At 44.2% G+C, this 13,810-nt stretch overlaps 1 protein-coding gene across 8 annotated transcripts in view; it reads right to left on the reverse strand.

The window, feature by feature from the left end:
• The window catches only part of DAB2IP (DAB2 interacting protein), a 695,389-nt gene that overhangs the window by 449,060 nt on the left and 232,519 nt on the right, over positions 1–13,810 (reverse strand). The window lies entirely within an intron of this gene.

The raw sequence follows: 13,810 nt of genomic DNA on the forward strand, positions 1-13,810 counted from the left end.
GGCTGGCATCCGTGGTAATCACCGTCCACAGCAACGGACGGAAGGATTTTCCTTCTGACACAGGGGTGTACTCACTTTTTGAGATACTGTATATTTTTTACACTAAAGAATAAAATGATGGGTGTTGCAATTTTTTATGTCACACGGTATTTGCGCAGCAGTTTTTTAAACGCAATTTTGTTTGGAAAAAATACTCTGTATTGAATTTTATTGCACTATTGAATTTTATTGCACAAACACAATATAATGCCTTTTTTTTGTAAAATACAAAAGATTATGTTATACGGCAAGGAAATAGAAACCTCACATGCCATGCTGTAAAATTGTATCCTCCTGTGGAATGGTGGAAAACTACTAGGCCTGCGGAATATAATCGGCGAATCGATGTATCGCGGTGCGAACCTTCGCAATTCTGCATCGATTCGGGGTGCCGTCAACATCGATTAGGAAATGACGACATCAGCCGCGGCCACGCCCTGTCGCGCCTGGGAGAAAAAAGTCACAAGAACACAGCTGATTGGTGGATTAGTGCAGGAAGTCACAAGAACACAGCTGATTGGTGGATTGGTGTGGGAGCTTAATAAAAAGGCTCCGCCCCTCCTCTTCCCTCTCTTTGACCCGGGTCGAGGCGCAGCAAGAACATCCCCCGCGTGTATCGGCGTCCCACCTGCGGCCTTGCAGCCAAGAAGCCAGTCCACACTCCAGTCCACACAGGAGCCCAGAGTGTTGCAGCCATCTAGGACCTGGAGCCCCAAGCATCCCCATCGCAGCCAGCCAGCCAGCACCGCCCGCCTCACCGTGGTCATCCCACGCCCAGCCGCCACACGCCAGCCAGCCACTGGAGCCCAGAGAGCAGAGCACCTGTCCTCCTCTGCAATGCAGTGCACAACAACCCACACAGTCACACAGCAGGTATGGTAAGTCCGAACGAATAATTGTATTAATCATGGGGGTCTCTCTGTATCTCTGGGGGGGATGTCTGTGATGGGGGGACCCGAGACAGGGGACGGTCGGTGGGGGGTAGTGTTCTGCGGTGGCAGGGGGCATCTCAAACTGTCAGTGTTAGTGGGGTTGGGGTCTCTGTCAGTGTCAGCTTTGGGGGTCTGGGGAAGGGGGGGTCTCTGTCAGTGCTGTGGGGGATTGTTGAAGATGTGGGAAGGAAGGTCTCTGTCAGTGTGTCAGCTCAGCTGTGGGGGGAGGGGGGTCTCTGTCAGTGTCAGCTGTGGGGGTCAGGGGAAGGGTGGGGGGTCTCTGTCAGTGCTGTGGGGGATTGGGGAAGGTGTGGGAAGGTCTCTGTCAGTGTGTCAGCTCAGCTGTAGGGGGTCTCTGTCAGTGTCACTGTCAGGCAGCTCAGCTGTCGGTGAAGGGGGGTCTCTCTGACTGTCAGTGTCAGTCAGGCAGGCAGCTGTGGGGTAAGGGGGGTCTCTGGCTCAGTGCATGCATAAAAGGGACTGACAGACAGACAGACACACAGTAATATTTTATGAAAGATGTTGCTTGCTTGTTGCGGCTTAGTTTACAAGTGCTTTTTTTTTTTTTTAAAAGCACTGACAGAGTTTAAAAACTTACGTCATCCGTCTCCGTCACATACGTGTTAGTATGGTAATGGCAGAAGGAGAAAAAGATCGAGAGATAAAAAATGCACCTAGCATTTTAAGAGCAAAAATCTGGGCACATTTCGGATTTTACGAACACACAGGGAAGCGTGAGTTGGACAAGACACACGCTGTGTGTAAAGCCTGTCACACAAAAATAAAATACCTAGGGAATACTACGAACTTGAGAAACATGTTAGCCGTTTTCACTCTGAGTAAGTAACACCTGTCGCCACCAGCAGTGCCACCACTGCCAAGGAAAGACTACTAGACCCAGATCAGCCAAGAAATTATGCCATAATGTCAACTTATCCGCCCAACTCTGAAAAAGGGAAGAAACTAACTAAAGCTGTGGCAGCTTTCATCGCCAAGGACCTACGGCCTTACTCTGTTGTGGACAACCCCGGGTTTCGCTACCTTTTGAAGACGCTAGAACCATGTTATAAGATCCTGTCACGCAGTCACTTTACAGAAAACGTTATACCTGCACTCTACCACGACACCAAAGCTCAGGTACTTGCGTCAATGAACCAAGCCAGTCCAGTCGCAATAACGTGCGATTCATGGACTTCAGTCACAACGGAGTCCTATGTTACAATAACAGCACATTACGTTACTAAGGACTGGCAGGTCTTGTCACATGTGTTACAAACAAGAGCCATTTATGTGTCTCACACAGGTGCTCATCTGGCAGAGCTACTGTCTCATGTCGTGGAAGAATGGCAGCTGTCTGATAAATCTGTAGTGCTTGTGACCGACAACGCGGCGAACATGATAGTTGCAGCTCAAGTTGGTAAGTTTCCTCATGTTAAATGTTTCGCCCATACAATCAATCTTGCATGTCAGCGGGCACTGAAAGGGGCCACGCTCTCTAGGCTTCTCGGCAGAGTGCGACGAATATCCACATTCTTTCATTGCAGCACTAGAGCAAGCCACTGTCTAAAAGAGAAACAGAAATGTCTGGGCCTGAAGAATCATAAGCTAATAACTGATGTGCCAACAAGATGGAACAGCGCATATGACATGGTCGAGAGGTTCTTAGAACAACAACCTGCAGTTTGTGCCACCTTGCTGTCTCCAGAAGTCAGAAAAGGAGAGTCTGATCTCTGCACTCTCAATGAAACAGATGTGTCAAATGCAGAGGACGCTGGGAGTGCATTAAAGCCAATGAAGGATGCAACCTTGCTGATGTCAGAAGAGCGCAACCCAACAGTGTCTCTCATTGCCCCTCTAAATGCACAACTGCTCCAGAGCATGACAGACACCATGGGAGACACACCCATGAGATCAAGAATGCCATCAAAACAGATCTCCAGAAGAGGTACAGCACTGAAGCAGAGAAGAAGATCCTTCATACAGCCTCTGCACTGGATCCTTGCTTTAAAGGACTGCCGTTTATTCTCACAGAGGAGGAGAGATCGGAGATATACAGAGGAGTGACTGAGGAGGCTGCATCTTTGGAGGTAATTAGAATTTCATCATGCTTCCTCACAGACAGCTAGAAGCTCAGCTATATTGTGTTGTGTAATAAGCCCTGATTCACTGATGCGGTGTGGGAAGTGGAACTGTATGGATTACCGTGCGGTTTCCCACACCTCATCAGAATTAATCACTCAGCTCTTCTTATACTGTTATCTTTTGTTCAAACACAGCTTACATCTAATAGAAGGACAAATGTGGATGAAGTGCCTAGGGAAAAAGCAACTGTGGAAGAAGAAACATCCAATGAGGACAGCCATTCTCCTCCCAAAAAAAAGGCCACAACATCGCTGCTCATGACTTTGCTGGGGCAGTCTTTCACTGATGGTGCAATAGAACCTAAGACCTCCTATGCCAAAGCAGAAGACGAAATGGAAAAATATTGTAAAGCCCCACCTCTGCCTCTCACTGAGGACCCTTTGAAATGGTGGCGTGAGCATGAGGTCATATTTCCCCTCCTCTCTCAGCTGTCAAAGCAATACTTGTGTATCCCAGGTACAAGTGTATCTGCAGAGCGGGTTTTCTCTACTGCAGGAGATGTTATAACTGCAAAAAGAAGCAGTCGGAAACCTGAGCATGTGGATCAGCTAGTGTTCTAACAGAAAAACCTACAGGTTCCCAAATGCTATGCACTGCAATAATTACTAATTCATGTTTTTAATGAATTAGTAATTACTAATTTAGTCTGCCAGTCACCAGTGTTGTTTTATAGCTTTATAGCACTGATGGTTTGTTTCTGAAGATTGTCCTGTCCAATGTCCATTGCCAATCCAAAATCCGTTGCTTCACACTAAAAGTGTCTAGGGGTTCATTTAACCCTCAACCAAATAAATAATATTAAAGTGTATTTTCTTCTAGACCAGCCTTTTTCAACCAGGGTGCCCAGGCACCCCGGGGTGCCTTGAGGTTTCTTCAGGTGTGCCTTGGAAAAATGCCTAAAAATTGTCCAAAAATTGTATACAAGGCGGCGTGTGGATGAAGGCCAAGTCAAGAAGTCATCAAGAAGTCAAGAAGAAGAAGAAAAACATCGGAATACTAGTCAGAACCAGTTTATAAATGTACGTGTGGATATTGCTGAATTATGTAAAACTATTCGAATAAGGGTGCCTCGAGACTGTCCACATTTTTTAAAGGGTGCCTCGAGACTGTCCACAATTTTTAAAGGGTGCCTTGAGATTGTCCTTAATTTTTAAAGGGTGCCTTGACTGTTAAAAGGTTGAGAAACACTGTTCTAGACAACTGACACCAAGCCACGGTGCAGCATTATAGGAAGGAAAATCATTGAGAGAAATAACTTGTACATTGAAGCTTAACCTCGAGTAAATCTTATCTTATTGGATCACAAATAAATACACCATTTTGGATTCTTGTGTAATATTACTATATTTGTGAGTTTGTGAATGTGACCCCATAAGGATTTCCTCAAGGTAAAGCTTCAGTTGACAATTTATTCTCTCAAGGATTTTCCTTCCTCTAATAGTGGCTTGTTGGCTAGCTTGGCTTCAGTTACAGATGTAATCGACGACGTGGTAGAGTGCAGTGCAGGTAAAGTTTTCTTTCTGTAACATGACCGACTGAGTGTCGTGACAACTCAAGAGCTTATAACGCAGCTCTAGCATTAACTCAACACACACACACACAGTGTGTGTTGAGTTCATGCTAGAGCTGCGTATAAGCTTTTGAGTTGTCACCACACACACACACACACACACACTGTGTGTTTAGTTGACTGGCAATGGCAGGGGTAAACACAATCACAGTGAACCTGGAACATTTTATATTTTTTACAGCTTTTCTGGCACTGGAGAGATGGAGAATGACTTGTTTTAAAAAATGGTCCATTCACATAAGTGAATTGATAAGCTTAAAGCTTTTATTTATATAACTCCCCTCTAGCAGCCATCAACTCACTTGAGTTGACTGGAAGTTGCAGGGGGAAACAAACATCACGGTGAACATGGAAGTTATGCAGCAGTGCACTATTGCCAGGTTCACCTTGATGTTTGCTACTAGTCAGGAAGTGCTCTGATTTGTAGAGGACATGTTATGGCACACCTGGAATTTATTGCAACGCATGTCTGTCTGTTGTACTCTGTAGCAATAGCAAGTGTAGGGGTTCCCTCAACCAAACAAATACTAAAAGGTAAAAGTGTATCTATTCTAGGCAAGCCAGTCACGGTACAGGAAGGAACATCCTTGAAAGATTAAATCATACATTGAAGCGTAAAACCTTGATTAAATCTTTACTGGATCACAAATACACACAAACCTGACCTAACCATATGCCTTGAGTTGTACCAGTGCCAATGCCAAACCTTTCTCATGATTCTGATGCAGACAATCGTGTTGTGTGTTTTGTGATCCCATAAAGATTTACTCAAGGTTTAAACTTAAGTTGATGATTTACTCTGTCAAGGGTTTTCCTTCCTCTAATGGTGGCTTGGCTTGGCTTCAGTTGGGTTTAATAGTGGTAGAGACAGAGACTGTCTGCAGGACAGGTAACGTTTTCTGTAAAGTGACATAAAAAGTGACATAATTGTATTGATAAGCTTAAAGCTTATATTTATAACTCCCCTCTAGCAGTGCACTATTGCCAGGTTCACCTTGATGTTTGCTACTAGTCAGGAAGTGCTCTGTTTTGTAGAGGACAGGTTATGGCACACCTGGAATTTCTTGCAATGCATATATTCACATAAAAGGATTTATATAAATTTTTGTGGGAATTTATAATGACCATTTTCACAAGAATATTAGCTTGGCTGGCTGGCTGGCTTCTATCTTGGCTTTAAAGTACAACTATAGGCAAAACTTTTTTAATTTTGGATAGAGCAAGGGAAGGTTCTTTAATTATTACACCTGTAAGGTTTATTTTTGCCATGTTGCCCCCATTGTAGAAATTTACCCTCACTTTTTGTCCCAAACTGAAAGTGAGAGGAAAATGGAAATCCCACAAAATTTGGGGGTACTTGCAATGATAATCATAACAACACAGGACAAATAGAGTGGGTGAATCTCTCCAGCGTGGAACAACAGAGGCAGCTGTATTAGAACATCTGTCAGTGTTTTATGTCCAAACTATGGCCCTCCAGCTGGCAGATGTTCAGGAACTACAATTCCAATCATGCCTAGTCTGACTGTGTGATGTGAATGTCATAGATGCCTCATGGGAATTGTAGTTCCTGAACAGCTGGAGGCCAAGGCCATAGTTTGGACACCCCTGTTCTAATACATCTCCTCCTCTCCTCTATCCAAAATCAAAAAAGTTTTGCCTTTAGTTGTACTTTAAAAGGTAGACCTTATATTAATATTTTCTTTTATGAAGCAGTAAACTGCACTACTACAGTTTTTACTAATTTTACTGTTACTTCTAGTAAATACTCGTGTTGTTGTCTGTCTCTGCTATGCTATTTTCATTTTCAGACCTTCCCATATGTTTGCAGTGCAAGTGCACTATGAGTATTCAGGGCTTGCAGGCGATGACAGGGTCCAGGGAAGTGTCCTTTAAAAGCAAATGAAAATAAAAATGATTCTTTAATTTGTGCCTACTTGATTGTTTGTTTGTTTTTTTTATAAAGTTTTGAAAACCATTGGGCAGTGGGCTGTGCATGGGCATTGGGCAGTAATCGTGATGCATCGTGATGCATCGCGGAATCGAATCGTATCGAATCGTGACCCTAATAATCGTAAGCGCATCGAATCGTGAGGTAAGTGAAGATGCGCAGCCCTACAAACTACAGTGCTTACAAATATCCATAGGCAATGCTTTAAATGCCTTTACAGGTTACCAGTTTAGAGATACACTGGAGGTCTGGTGCTAGAATTATTGCTCTTACACTGACATTTGTAACAATACCTCACGCGTGTGGTTCAATCACAGTTTACATATGTGTGGGGGAGTAACATATGCGCTCGCATTAGCGCGTAAGCACGAGAGCGATTTATTTTTAATATTTATTTTATACAAAACTTTTTTTTTTTACACTTTTTTTTTTAAATAACTTTTTGCTATCACAAGGGATGAACAACATGACACACCACCGTGAAAGGTGATCTTTATGGAGAGATCTGGGGTCCATTAAACCACAAATCTCTCCTCTGGCCTCCAGTGCAGCCGATCAGAAACAGATTGGTCTGATCTGTTGCTTTATTCGCCGCTAAGGGCCAGGTTAACAAAGAGATGGAACCAGAAGTGACGACATACTCGTAGCCTCCTGTTTCCAGGGTCACAGAGAGAGAGAGAGAGGAACAATGTCAGTTCCTTTCTCCCTGTTCTGGGCAGCCACCGTCACAGATCGCTCCATGATGGGAGAGGCAGCGGAGGCAGGGGAGTGGGAGCCCCTTCCGCCACCCGCAGAAGTGATTGAGTGGCTATTCAGCCACTATAATCATTTCTGCTGGAAACAGAATCACCGGCTGAGAATTTTTATACTGGGATGATGCCTCAAGGTGCAGGCATTATCCTGGTATGACCACAGAAACCCGAGGATGTCCATAGACGTCCTCCCAGTGGGAAGTGGTAATAAAGTCAAGTATGGTAGGATAATAGGGCATAAACAATAATACAATATCCTGTGAAAATAGAAGCTACAAGCATCAACAAATAAATTATCACTTACAGTAAATGTGTATTGTATAGCGCAAACAAAATCTTAGTTATCATTTATAACGATACTTTAATGCATAAATAAAGTGTATCAAAAACAAAATACAAATAAAAAATAATAATGAATAAATAAATAAAAACATGGGATATATTGGATATACTGTATATAAAAAATATAATGAAAAAGGAAAAAGTAATGAATACAAAAGGATAATCTGAAAAATCAAATAAAGTACAAATAAATAAAGAAAAAAGACAAGAGAAAGAAAATTAGAAAGTTGGAGTCAGAGAGGAATGAGTGCCGGTTCACATATGTGCGGCTGCGGCGATCGCATGTAATGTCGGAGCGCACTGCTCCTTCATTACATGCGATCGGCTGTGCGGTGAGAGTTCAGCCATACACTTTGTATGGCTAAATTCGCACTGCACCTGCAGCAAAGACGCACAGGACCCTTTTTTGCAGCCGCATCAGGATCGGATCGCACAGTGGTTCACACTTGTGCGATCCGATCCTGTGCGAACTGTAAAGATCGCACTGCGATATGCGATCAAACTGGGGGTGTCGTTAACATTTCATTGACACCCCCAGCGTATCGGATATGGCAGTGTGAACTGCCAGGGGTGCGTGTGCGATGCGGGAACAGGCTGCGAATTTGCAGCCTTCCCGCATCGCATAAGTGTGAACTGGCACTGAATGTTAGGAAAAGGGTGTACCGAAAGTAGGAAATAATTAGATAACTAAAATGAAGTAAGAAAGGGCAACATTTAAGGTGAAGTTACAAATTCCATCAATGCGTACCATAGTCCGTAAAAAGAAACATAGTTATCATTAGTCATGGCAATTAATTCCTCTCCATTCTTTTTTTTTTTCCAAAACCTCTCCATTCTTATGAGATAAATCAGTTCAGTGACCCAATCTCTAATAGTAGGGGGTATAGAACTTTTTATAATATCTAGGGATCAGGGTTCTACCAGCCAGAATAAAAAATTGGAAAAGACTATTATTTTTAATAGAACCTGAGATCATGGAGAGAAGCACATTCTGGCCATTGTTTATTTTTACCTATGTGGCTTATTTTAAAAATAGTCTTCGAAAATGAACAAATGATAGGGCATGACCATGACCATCACAGATGTAGTGTGTGCTCCACATTATTTTTACATATCCTACTTTTACTCAGGCACCAGCCTCCTGTCTTGTGCTGAGACTTGTAGTTCTGGCTCCAGTACACTGATCACTGTGGACACTCGCTCGGCATCTTCTCCATTCATTAAAGCCTTGCATTCTTGCAAGCCTAGCAAGGTGTTATGTGATTGGAGTGGAGAATGTGGTGTTCATCTGCACCTCCCCCAATCACATAATGCGTTGCAGTCACTGAAATAAATTAAAAGCGTTTATTGCATGGAGGGGGTGCGGAGCAGGCGACCCCCTGTGACATCTGTAATAAAGCCCTAACTACAAGTCTCAGCACTGGAAAGGGAGCAAGGATTTATGGGAGTGGGGTCCTATGGGGTAGGAGTGGAGGCGGGACTACCCAAACGTATGCTGCCATGGAGTCTGTCAGGAAAAAAGGATGTCAAATCTGCTTGCATACCAGTATACAGTATAGTCCTATATCCTAGTCCATGTTTGTAGATGGGCTCCAAATAGCCCTATTTCAGAAACAACTTTACATTTTTCAAAAAATATTTTGTTTTCTAAATTTATATCAGCTGCAGTGATTATTATCATCAAAATGTAAAGCTTAGCCTTAGAAAATTAGAGCACATCCAAAGGAATATTGAGTGCATCAGTTTACACATGTACAGTGCTATATAGGTGATGTAAGCAACAGCAATTAGAAGCTGATACTATCTGCATTAGTCCTGGATTCATTTTTGACGAAGTAGGCATGTGATTGTCTGAAGACAAATTATTAAATAAGAGAAATTATACAATTTGGGAAACTGCAGCATGTGTGTATGAAAAGCGCTAAGCTGAACGTATTGCATTTTAGTGAAATGACTCAAAGCTGATTTGTTTTATGTGTCTCAAATAATCTTTGAAATCAGACTTGTATTGTATCAGATTCTTTTTTTTCCTGGAAGAAAGGAGTCGTTCTTCGTCCACCACAGATAATTGCGCTGGAGTGAGCAGTTTGTATTAATGACATTGTTAATGAGATATTTGTAAACTGCAGCAGCTCTTGTTTCAGCCCGGCGTGTGGCTAGCAGTGAGTAATGATGGTCGTCGGTGGTGGTAATAAATTGTGTTGTTGTGGCTCGGCTTGTGTTTTGAAAGTCACCTGCTGATCATTATTGGGCCTCATTGTTTATCTGTTCAGATTGAATAGGGCCCAGTCATGCTATTCTGGAGCAGAACACTAAGGCGCAGAATGGTTAGTTTCAGCACTGAAGGGAATAAATACCTTTTCTTAGATTGTATCATTTGTGTTAATGGCGAGCCGCAGCGGATCCATTGAGTTGGGTGCTTTTATGGTATTAGCAATGTTTCTCAAAGTATTTTCTGTTATGTTGGGCACACATAATATGTTCAATCTTGTATTTGTTTCGCTTGATGTGAAAGAGTGATAGAAGTGAAAGAATTATTAAATTTGACAACACAAATTGTTTTATAAACTAACATTGAATAAAGATTAACTCCAGTCTCCCCATCCCCACTTTGGGACCCCTGTGTGTATATTACGTTATTTTATATTTTATACTTAAAGCTGAAATATGGGTACACATTTTTTGCCATTTGCCCTTCTTCAGAAACAAAGTGCTTTGCATTTCCAAGAAGTGCTCTGATAAATGATTACCTAACGATTCAATATTATATGAATCAGTTGTTTCTCTTTCGTTCATTGACGGACTAAGCTCTTGGTATTCATAACCATTGGGTTATATTGCCCCCTACAGGAGTAGGACGCTAGGCAGAAAATAATTCTGGCTACACCCATGGGCAGTCCCAGGGGGTATACTCCCTCTCTTTGCTATAGCCTCTCAGTTTTTTTCTGCCTAGTCAGGAGTAAGGAGCTAATTTCCTGTGAGATCTACAATCAACTGCCGGCCTGGGCAATGGGCTGGATAATCTAGATCCAGTGGTCACCCCAGTCTGGCCAGCGAGCGCACGCAGACCTCAGCTCCGCCCTAGGTCGGCCGCAACACAGCCCCACTGGACGGTGGCTGGCCTGCGAGTTAAATGCCTCGCGAGGTCCCATACGACCGGGTCGCAGCGTTCCTCCTGGCCAACAGCCCCTCCCATTTCGATGGATAGGGGTTCTGTCGGAGAGGTGCCCACCTTGTTGCTTGTGTGGTGAGTAGCTGTCCCCCTCTCCCCCTGCAGGGTGTTGGGGTAGACGTGGGCCCCCCTTGGGACGGTCAAACCCCCGGGTTCCCCTCCTTCCTGCAGGCATCCCCCCCCCTTGCCAAGTCCCTCACCTGCTCCCCCCTCCACATATGCTGGGGCTGTTTAGGTGGTCTTTCCACTGTTCCTGGGGTGAAGGCAGGGGGCTTATTAGCGATGGGGGGCTGGAGGGGTGCGCCGCCGGTGACCAGACGATTGACTGTGCGGAGGTGGGTTGTACCTGGTGGGGGCTCCTGCCAGGGGCCCCCCCCATCCTGCCTGGATCTGTCCTTGAGGCCTGGTCTCCCTTCTGGGTCCCTGTTTGCTCATGGTGCCGCGTGGGGCTGCCATTTTGTTGTAGCCTGTGCGTTCGTATACACGGTGGCCATGTTTGTGTAGTCCAGCGGCCGTTTTGATGTGCTTTGCTATTGCAAACTGTGGCGGCAGTGACAGTGGAGCCCTGTGGGGACGATTTCATCGGTGGAAGCCCCTCCTCATCCCCTGGTGCTGACTCCTGGATGATTTTACTTCCTGATCTCCACATGTGTAGTGCATTATCCTGGAGGCTGCAGGCGCTTGTTTCTACGGGTGGTGAGTCTTGTGGGGTCCTCTCCCTCTCTGCTAAGGATCACTTAGTGCTTTGTGCCTGGCGACCGGGTGGTGCTGACAGCGCGGTGGGGGTTGTCCCTTAGAAGCGTTTTACACCTTTTGTGGGATCCCCCTGGTGACTCATGGAGTCTTTGAAACACATTTTCCCACCTGATCCCCTCTCTGAGGCTGCGGGTCCCTCCGGTTCCCAACCATCCATCCATGCACTGACGGCGGTCCTGGAGTCTCTTGTGTCCTCGGGTGGAGGTTGCTTTCGGGCGACGAGATAGCAAAAAGCGCCCCCTGCCTTCCCCTGTCTCGTCTGTTTAATCAGACCCTGAATCTAATTTGGCTGCCGTGGACGTAGGGCACCCTGCTGGGTCTGCAAACATGCACCTGGAATCCGCTGATAGTAAGCATGATTCCTCCATGTCTGTGACCACGCACGAAAAGGCATTGGTGGATGCACTGATTTTATATGTGCATGAGACCATAAAGATTGAGGACGCAGCTTAAGCTGAAGCTGCAACGGAGGCGCAGGTATTCTTTGGCACTCACAAGCCATCCAGAGCGGCAAAGGTGTTTCTTTTTCCTGCCTATCTTGACAGAAATTATAGTGGGGTTGACCCTTCTTAACAAGAGGACTGTGCCACCAGTGGGGGTCCTTCGGTGTTTCTTTTGGCTCAAGTGCTGGTCTGCGGATCAGACTTCAAAAAAGGCCTTGACTGATCTTCCTGTCCAAGGAGATCACCTGTTTGGAGCTGCCCTGGATGACATCAATAAAGGTCTCACAGGGGAGAGTTCAAATTGCAACTGCCACTGGTGTTGTTGAGAAGCCCCTCTGTGTCTATGAATACAACCTTAACATGGGAGGGGTGGACTTCAACGACCAGATGATGGAGCCGTAATTAATTGCCTGTAAGGCCAGACGCTAGTACAAAAAAGTTTCTCTATACTCATTCCAATTGACTCTGCTGAACGCTTATGTGCTATACAAAGCGTCAGGAAGAAGTGGATCGTTCTAAAATTCCAGGAAGAGATCATCACAGCCCTTCTGTATCCAGAAAGAGGCATTTTCTGGATGTTCTACCTGGTACCCCTACCCAAAGAGGACCCAAAAGAAGATGTTGTATCTGTAGAAAACACAGATATAGGCGTGTCACCCACTTTTTTTGTCCCTCCTGTCCTGGCCAACCTGGTCTCTGCATCGGGGACTGTTTTCGTCTCTACCACACACTACTAGAGTATTAGTATAGGGTACAGCACGGCACAGTCTAGGGCACACTTTCACACAGGGTCTCGAAAGATATTAGATGGCTATTGCATCTTGAGAGACCCTAGCCTGAATCGTTTTTAGTTTTTTTACAATTACAAAAAAAGTGTAAAAAAAAGTTAAAAACAAAAAAAAAGTAAAAAACATTAAAAAATAAAAAAGCCAAAAATAGTTGTCGTTTTATTGAGTTAATTTTCTGTACTTTATAATATACTGTTACACTGTAATGTTTTATGGTTACTGTTTTTCATTGTTAACCATAGTTTGCTTTGCAGATACCACCATTCTACTGTACTGTATGGTATTATAATGTAATGTTTTATTGTTGCTGTGTTTTTCATTGTTAACCAGAGTTTTCTTTGCAGATACCACCACTCTACTGTTTTACTGCACTGTATACTATTATATTGTAATGTTTTATTGTTAACCATTGTTTTCTTTGCAGGTACGTCCATCAACTGCAGCACTGATTTGTTATTCTGACAGCAACAGCGTTTGCTCTCAGCATATACGTAAATCAATGATTACAGTGCTGTAGGAGGTGATTTCACCACTGAAAAAGAGCATATATGGCGAAGCATAGGGCATGGGGTGGACACAGAGGGCTGATCTCACCTATGATTCGCCATATATTTTTTAACACTTTTCTTGGCAAAGATTTCTTCATCCACATCGATCGATGCAAATGGAGGAATCTATGTTCTGTTTTTTTGTTCAGCCCATGGGCTGAACGAAAAAAAAAATAACATTGCATCTGTGCCCATCATTTGAAGTGGGTGGATGCTGGGAGGCCTAAAGGTGGGCATACCACACACTTTCTGGATTTCTTCATCCACATCGATCGATGTGAATGGAGGCATCTAGTAGGTTCTCTTTTTTCGTTCAGCCCACACTGGTATTTCGTTGGAATTTGAGTGGTCATACAGGAGCCTGCAGAATTTGGT

The sequence above is a fragment of the Pelophylax lessonae genome (assembly GCF_965119305.1).
Source record: "Pelophylax lessonae genome assembly, chromosome: 7".
Lineage (NCBI taxonomy): Eukaryota > Metazoa > Chordata > Amphibia > Anura > Ranidae > Pelophylax > Pelophylax lessonae.